The sequence below is a fragment of the Musca vetustissima genome, unplaced genomic scaffold (assembly GCF_032173495.1).
Source record: "Musca vetustissima isolate MV318-11 ecotype Yass unplaced genomic scaffold, APGP_CSIRO_Mvet_v1 utg71453, whole genome shotgun sequence".
In the NCBI taxonomy this organism is placed as follows: Eukaryota; Metazoa; Arthropoda; class Insecta; order Diptera; family Muscidae; genus Musca; species Musca vetustissima.
The window spans coordinates 31,166-40,632 of NW_026887470.1; positions in this window are offsets into that span (position 1 = coordinate 31,166).

Below are 9,467 nucleotides of genomic sequence, written 5' to 3' on the forward strand. Positions count from 1 at the left end.
GATAGCGTAATGAATTAGGTCTAGAATGGTGTGCGTTAAGTTTCCTGAAAATCGGTTCAGATTTAGATATAGCTCCAATATATATATAAGTCAATATAGATCTTTCGATTTGCACGAAATTTAGCACAGCGTAATGAATTAGGTCTAGAATGATGTGTGTAAAGTTTCCTAAAAATCGGTTTAGATTTAGATATAGCTCCCATATATATTGTCGTCCGATTTAATGTAAATAGTGTACCCAAGTCCCTATAAATGCGGTAAATTACTGTTCAGCCAAAAAATATGCTTTAATTTTAGTATTTAATTACTTTCTTTGGATGCATTAAACACTGACGACTTCGTTAATTATTTTCTACTAAAAATATACAACAAATACTTCGGAGATTTTCTTAAATTCGGAATCTATTCTGTAATGAATTGTAAGCTGTCATATTAAGTCTACCCTAAGGCATAACTAAATAATAATGTACATAGCTTTGCTTTTTGTGTTTCTAGCAGGTATCTAAACCGATACATATATATCCGTATTACACCACACCCGGAAGAGCCAACAGCTATTTGTCAGTATCAAGAGAACTCTCATAGGCGTGGTCCACCAATGACATTATGAGGTCCAGCCATAGGCATAGATTAAAAAAAAATATTTTTTAGGCCCAGCCAAAGACGTAGATTAAAAAAAAAACGAGGTCCTGCCATTGGCGTATATTAAAAAAAATAGTTTTTGAGGTCCAATCATAGGCGTAGATTTTTAAAAAATATGTTTTGAGGTCCAGCCATTGGTGTAGATTTTTAAAAAATATTTTTTCAGGTTCATCCATATTTGTAAATGTTAAAAAAAATATTTCGCAGAGTTCAACTATTTATAAAAAATAGAACTAGTCTAAGAATTAAGGCAATCTTGAGAATTTGATTTTTTTTTAATTAGAGAAAAAGGACCATATCATTCAAACTCGGTTTATTTAATTCAACATTTCTGGTTTATAAATACAGCAATTAATTTTTCACAACAATTGGAATAAAAGCAAAAAAAAATGTTGAACTACCTTGACAACAAAATGACGTTTCAATCTTGGTAATTAAATTTTAGAATAGCCAAAAATAAAAACCTTCTTCTTACGAAAATACGAAAAAATCACGACCTTTGAACTTTGTACCCCCTTCGAAATAATTATTTAATGTAGCCAAAAAATATATAAAAAATAGTAGTGGTTTTTAACAACCTTTGACCACATTCGCACATGATGTTGATAGTTTTTGTAATTCATCAGCTGCGTCGCGTTCATGCGGCAATAAAACATCTACCGAATTGGAGGCTACCTCATGATTAGCTTCTTTGTTGATGTATTTAGCGAATAGCATGAGAATTTGTGGAAGATGTCGAACACCATTTTTGTTTAGCAAACAATTCATTGTGAGGCCGCTTCGTTCTAGGGCATAACCCAGTTCTGCCAACCCATGAGTTGCTTTGGGTGTTTCATGTCTGGAACAATAGCCGGAGGCATCTTGGCATCGATCATCAATGGCACGCATGCCAATTAAGGCTTGCACGACCACGGCATTTACCAACTCAACATTTCGTCTGGCATTCAAGGTGCGACGACCATTTGCTTCGATATATTTTACAGCTTGATCGGTAACATTCAGGGCTTGAGGGAGTATATCTGGATCATCACCAAGATCGGCAACGCATTTCATTGATTTTCCCAGTAATTCAGTGTCTGTGGCCAAACGTTTCATTGAACTCAAGGGATCTAACAGATCCGATTGGGAGGAAGCGATCTGGATCATCATGGCCAGTAATGGAACTGAAATGGGAGATATTATTTATATAAAAATTAAATTCTCTTTTCTTCTTTACCCAAATAAAAATTGCACATTTTGGAAATAAGTTCTCCACTTCAAATGTTCCTCGTATAACCACATTATTTTCCCAAGCGACCGTTTTTATATCCCTTCTTTATTGGTTTGTCAGAAATAGACAATTAACATTTTAGTGATATGAATATCGAACTTGTTTGTTCTAAATAAAATTAATTACGTTGGGCGATAAACTAAATTTTATAACAAAAAAGCTACCGCCACGAAATTTGATACAGCTTATTTGTTTGGCCCAAGGACGAATTCTATTGAATTTGGAAAAATCGGTTCAGATTTAGATATTGCTCCCAGATATATTTTCGTACGATTTTAGGTAAATTTGGCATAGCGTACTAAATTGAGTCTAGAATAATGTGTGCTAAGTTTCGAGAAAATCGGTTCAGATATCCATATAGCTCACATGTGTATTTTCGTCCGATTTGATGTAAATGGTGCAGCAAAGTCCTTATATAAGTTTGGATTTGCACGAAATTTGGCATAGCGTAATGAATTATGTATAGAAAGATGTGTGTTACGTTTCCTAAAAATCGGTCCAGATTTAGATATAGCTCCCATATATATTTTCGTCCGATTTCATGTAAATGGTGCACCAAAGTCCCTATATATCTTTCGATTTGCACCAAATTTGACACAGCGTACTAAATTACGTCTAGAATGAGGTGTGCTGAGTTTGGAGAAAATCGGTTAAGATTTAGATATAACTCCCATATATATTTTAGTTCGATTTAATGTAAATGGTGCACCAAAGTCCCTATATTTCCTTCGATTTGCACGAAATTTGGCATAGCGTAATGAATTAGGTCTAGATTGATGTGTGTTAAGTTTCCTGAAAATCGGTTCAGATTTAGATATAGCTTCTATATCTGACCAAATGAAAAATTTAGTATCGGTTGCAGAATCACATTTAGGATCCAATTTTATTTTATTGGTCCTTTAAAAATACGACGTCTGTTGGGATTCATCTGTTGAATATACCCAAAGTGGTGAAGGGTATCATATAGACGGCCCCGTCCGACTGTACTACTTTCCTTACTGTTTTTTTTTTTTTTTTTTTTGGTTTTTTTTTTTTTTTTTTTTTTTTTGAGTCGATCTCTAGGCCACAATTGAAACCCGATCATCACAACACAACCCACGGTGAAGGGAATCTAGCCAAGTAATTAGAAGGGCTGTATTGAATACTAGCATATGCCCGCAACTACGTTAGCGAATGTAGGAAATATTTCAAAATGTATTAATATATTATTTTATTTTCAGAGAAAACTCCATATGTCAGAAAAACCAATCCACACATAAATTAAATTTGAGTACTATTTAGTACCAAATTTTATGATGATTTTACCAAAATTTCCATTTTGCACACATTATTTCCATCTAACTTAACTTCCTGCATACCCCGATCCTATACCCTCACAATGATTCCAAATTCAAATTACAGGGTTCCAACTCTATTAATGCACCACAATTAAAATTGTACCGAATTTAGTAGTAGAAATTCCAAAACTTTCTACTTAAACAAAACCTACACCCCGACAGTGATTCTAAATCCAAGTTTCAGGATTCCAACTCCATAGGTTTACCCACAATTCAAAATGTACCAAATTTAGTACACAGTAGTTTGAATTTCCAAAACTTCCTACATACCCCAATTTTACACCTCCACAGTGATCCTTAATCAAAATTTCAGGATTCCTACTGTATCGGTTCACCCACTATTCAAATTGTACCAAATTTAGTACACAGTAGTATGAATTTTCAAAACCTCTTAATTACTCCAAACCTACACGACCACAGGATTCCAATTCTATCGGTCCACCCACAATTCAAATTATAACAAATTATGTACACAGCAGTGTCAATTCCAATCCTATATACCCCAATCCTACACCCCCACACTGATACTAAATTCAAGTTTTAGGATTCCAACTCTATTGGTTTACCCACAATACAAATTGTACCAAATTTAGTACACAGTAGTACGAATTTCCAAAATTTCCCACTTAACCCAAACAAACACTCCCACAGTGATCTTAATTTAAGTATCAGAATTGAAACTCTATCGGTTCACCCACAATACAAATTGTACCAAATTTAGTACACAGTAGTACGAAGTTCAAAAACTTCCAACCAAAAAAACATTTTTCAGGATTCAAACTATCAGTTCACTCACAATTCTAATTGTACCAAATTTAGTACACAGTAGTATGAATTTCCAAAACATTCTACATACCCTAAACCTACCCTCCACAGTGATCCGAAATCAAAATGTCAGTATTCCAACTCTTTCGGTTCACCCACAATTCAAATTGTACCAAATTTAGTACACAGTAGTACCAATTTCCAAAACTTCCTATATACCCCAATCCTACACCCCGACACTGATACTAAATTCAAGTTTTAGGATTCCAACTCTATCGGTTCACGCACAATTCAAATTGTACTAAATTTAGTACATAGTAGTACCAATTTCCAAATCCTACACTTCCACATTGTTCATAAATCAAAACGCTTTCGGTTCACCCAAAAATCAAATTGTACTAAATTTAGTACATAGTAGTACCAATTTCCATACCCTCCTACATACCCCAATCCTACACCTCCACAGTGATCCCAAATCCAAGTTTCAGGATTCCAACTCTAACGGTTCACTCACAATTCAAATTGTACCAAATTTAGTACATATTAGTACACATTTCTAAAACTTCCTACATATCTCAATCTTACACCTCAACCGTGATCCCGACTCCAAATTTCATGATTCTATCACTATTGGTTCACCTATAATTCAAATTGTACCAAATTTAGTACCCATAAGTATTATTTTCTTAAACTGAATCCTGACCCCAATCCAACACCCCTATAGTGATCCTGACTCCAAATTACATTGTTCATTGTTTCATCCAAGTTTCAGGATTCCAGCTCTATCGGTTCACTCACAATTCAAATTGCACCAAATTTAGTACACATTATTACAGATTTCTAAAACTTCCTACATATATCAATCTTACACTTCAACAGTGATCCTGACTCCAAATGTCATGATTCTAGCTCTATTTGTTCACCTAAAATTCAAATTGTACCAAATTTAGTACCATTTAGTACCCATAATTATTATTTTCTTAAACTGAATCCTGACCCCAATTCCACACCACTACAGTGATCCTGACTCCTAATTTCATTGTTCCCGCTCTATCGGTTCACCCAAATCCAAATTGTACCAATTATAGTACGATTTAGTACTTTTCGTACTCATAAGTAACAAATTTCCAAAACTACGTTCATATCCCAATACTACACTCCGTCGGTAATTTTAATTTAAAATTCGAGTATTCCAGCCCGATTTGTATCTCCAAATTAAATTTGTACCAAATATAGTACCATATAGTACTTTTCGTACACATGAGTACACGCTTTCAAAACCATCTTCATAAATGGACTCTACTTCTGTACCTTAATTCACACTCCAAATTTCATGTTTTTAATGCTATCCGTCCACATGCTACAGAATTGTACCAAATTTAGTAGATTTTTGTACTTTTCGGATAGGTTTAGTTCGAATTTCCAAAAATTCTTTGGTACATCTATCCTACACTCCATCAACGAGCACCAAACCAAATTTCAGAGTTCTAGCTCCAACGGTTCGCCAAATACAAATGGCATCACATTTAGTACGTTTTAGTACTTTTCGTACCGTTCTAGTACGAATTTCCAAAAACCCAGCCTTATCTGTCACATTTGGACCAAGAGTGACCCTCACCCAAAATTTCAAGATTCTAGCTTCAGCCGTTTCGTCTGGGCGTTGATGAATCGTTAAATCTGTCAGTCAATCAATTTACTCTTTTATTAGTATAGATTAGTAATAATTGCTAACTTCTAGTCGGTGCAAATAACGCGAAATATTGCCAATGTTCAGAATATAGAACAAAAGAAAGTTAGATTTTCGTGGAAGTTGTGTAGGGTATCATATGGTCTGCCCCGTCCTACTATACTGCTCCGCTCACTGGTTTAAACATATTTTCTCGACGACCTAACAAAAGCGTGGAGTTTTTAAAAATATTTTTTCGTGCTCCCAACAAAGTCGTGGATATTTTAAAATTTGTTTCCATTTCTTTGCTTGTTTTATTTTCACTACACCCTAATATATTTCCAAACCTGGTTGTTTACATTCTAGTTTCTTTTTGTGTATATATTGCAAGTGTTAATTTTTTGTTGTGTTAAGATAATCCAAAATACAACAAGTCATAAATACATGTGAAAATATAAAACGATTTGAGAACATCTTGTCATTCAAAAATTTTGGGGAATTAGCAACGCCAAAGATTTCAGTAAGAATACTGACCATTGTTATGGAAAAAGGTTCTAATTTATTTGCAAAGTTATTTCTATTTTTTTTTTATTCTTTGCTTTTCAATATTCATGAATGGGAGACACGCAGAGACGTAGATGGACACACACACTCGCACTATACTGACGGCTTATGCTAAAATATTCCAAGATATTCGAACCTAATTAGAAAAGCCACTCATGTATGAAATGAACGCCTGACGACGACTGACTGAACGACTCTTTAAGGCATTAACGCAACGCAACGAAACGTGTGCTCATATTTTAGTAGCCGAAAAAAAATCAAAAAATTATATTAACAATAGAAGAAATTTCCCCTTTTCTGTTTTTTTTTTTATAGTATTTTTTTAACGTTACTTGGACTTTGTAGCATAATTATTATTAAGAAAGCCACGATAAAGAGAATATTGCAAAATATTTTTTTTTTTCTTCTTCAAAGAATCTTCATTCTTCAAAGGCATGAATAATAACGAACTTTTTTATTAATATTAATTTTTTACTATAATAATTTGTATTAATTGCTGCGTAAATTTTCCAAATGCCTCTGAACAAAGCTTTGATCAAGAGATATTGTTCGTTTTAGTATTTTACATGAACTTACAATAGCGTGAATTATATTTCATGCTTCGTTAATATTCAATAACCTTAGGCTATAGGCCAAGCGGAGAGCACTTTGTGTGATGTGTTGTTGTAATAATTTCATTAACTAATACAAACGTGAAATTAAAATGAACCCAGAGTTATAGTAAAAATTGGGGCATTTTGGCTGAACCCTTAAAAAATATATTTTAAAAATCCAAGCCTTTGTATGGACATTCAAAAATATTTTAACCAGTAAGGAAAGTAGTAAAAATCGGAGGATATATAGGAACGGTGGTGCACCATTTACATAAAATCGGAAGAAAATATATATGGGAGCTATATCTAAATCTGAACCGATTTTCACGAAACTTAGCACACATTATTCTAGACCTAATTCATAACGCTGTGCCAAATTTCGTGCAAATCGAAAGATGTTAAGGGACTTTGGTACACCATTTACCTCAAATCGGACGAAAATATATATGGGAGCTATATCTAAATCTGAACCGATTTTCTGGAAACTTAACACACATCATTCTAGACCTAATTCAGAACGCTGTACCGAATTTCATGCAAATCGAAAGATATATAGGGACTTTGGTGTACTATTTACATTAAATCGCACGAAACTATATAGGGAGCTATATCTAATTCTGGACCGATTTTCACGAAACTTGGCAGAAATCATTGCAGACTCAATTCAGTACTCTATGCAAAATTTCGTGTAAATCGAAAGATGTTAAGGGACTTTGGTACACCATTTACCTCAAATCGGATGAAAATATATATGGGAGCTATATCTAAATCTGAACCGATTTTCACGAAACATAACACACATCATTCTAGGTTCAATGCAGTACGCTGTGTCAAATTTCGTGCGAATCGAATATATATATATACGGTCTTCTGTGTACCATTTAAATTAAATCGGACGAAAATATATATGGGAGCTATATCTAAATCTGAACCGATTTTCACAAAACTTTGCACACATTATTCTCGACTCAATTCAGTACGCTGTACCAAATTTCCTGCAAATCGAAGAATATTTAGGGTCTTTGGTGCACAATTTACATTAAATCGGACGAAAATATATATGGGAGCTATATCTAAATCTGAACCGATTTTCACGAATTTTAACACACATCATTCTAAACTGAATTCAGTACGATGTGCCAAATTTCGTGCAAATCGAACGATATATAGGGACCATTTACCTTAAATCGGACGAAAATATATATGGGAGCTATAATCTGATTTGGTCCTTTGGCCAAATAAATGGCCTATGCAAAATTTTATCTTTGCTCACAAAAATACATGGATGGACGGACAGGCGGACGGACATGCCTAAATCGACTTAGAAATTGATTCTATGCATATTCTCAAAAGAAACCATATGTCTATCTGTGTCTATCTATGTCACATATGCACAAAGACATAATACCCTGTACCACAGTATAAAAATAGGAGTCTTCATTGGCCAGACCCCATCCTACGTACAAAATTTCGTGAAAATTGGTCCATAACTGTGGCCTGTATCGTGTTTACAAATTATAATGGGCAGACGGACAGACACACATGTCTAGATCGGCTAGTCGAGATATGACGTTCGATATACTTAAAATTGGGTTTAGGACCAATATTTCGCGGTATTACAAACTTTTGGGGCTGCACAAAGCTATAATACCCTGATAACATAGTTGTGTAGGGTATTCAAATCTATGCCTCGTTTGGGACCTCAAAAATATTTTTAAAAAATCCACTCTTATACCTTAAAAAAATATTTTTTACAAATCAACTCCTCCGAATCCACGGAAATCATTCCTTTGACTTTAACCCTTACACATTGACGTCATACTTTAGATTTTTCCATTTGATAATTTCCCAGCGAATAACAATCTCTGTTTAAAATACAACAACAACAACCAGCCTTTACGCATCATCGATATTCTGAAGTTCACTTCGAACGCATCCACTTCCCGACAAAACAAGTAGCTTAGAATAATTACAAGTCAATCTGTCTGTCAGAATATCAACAACATCACGACTTATCACCAATAACATGCTGCAGCACTAATCCCAATCCCCTACAGCCTCCGGTGATCATTGGTACCAGTCCCCCTCTTCCATCCTAGTGAACAGCAGCAAAGCTTTTTAAAATCAAAAGCATAAATCCCAAACAAGCAGCAACCTGAAGCTTCTGTATCTACTACCGCAACAGCCTATGGGCAGAAAAAAAAACGCGACTAGACGCTTGAATTAGCCCCTGGTTAATAATGAACAAAACACCAACAACAATAAAAATAACAACAACACAAAACAGTAACAACATTTTGAGTCATTCACAAGTTCTGATATCTCACAGTGTGCAATAAACCAGCAACAAAAGCGGCCGAATAAGACGGATTCCAATCCATGGTCTGTCTATCTTTTGAAAGTTAAAACAAACCGAAACAAAAATCGAAACAAGTGCTATATAAGGCTTAAACCGGTTTTTGGTTTTAAAGAAAATAATTTTGGCAAAGAAAAAAAAGATTTTGCTGTAATTTTTTTATTTTTTTTTTTATTGCGAAAGAAGGAAGATTTTTCAACTCCGAATAAAAATAGCAACAACAGCGACGTCGAACACTTAGAACTAAACGAAAAAAACAAATCTTATCACGCAG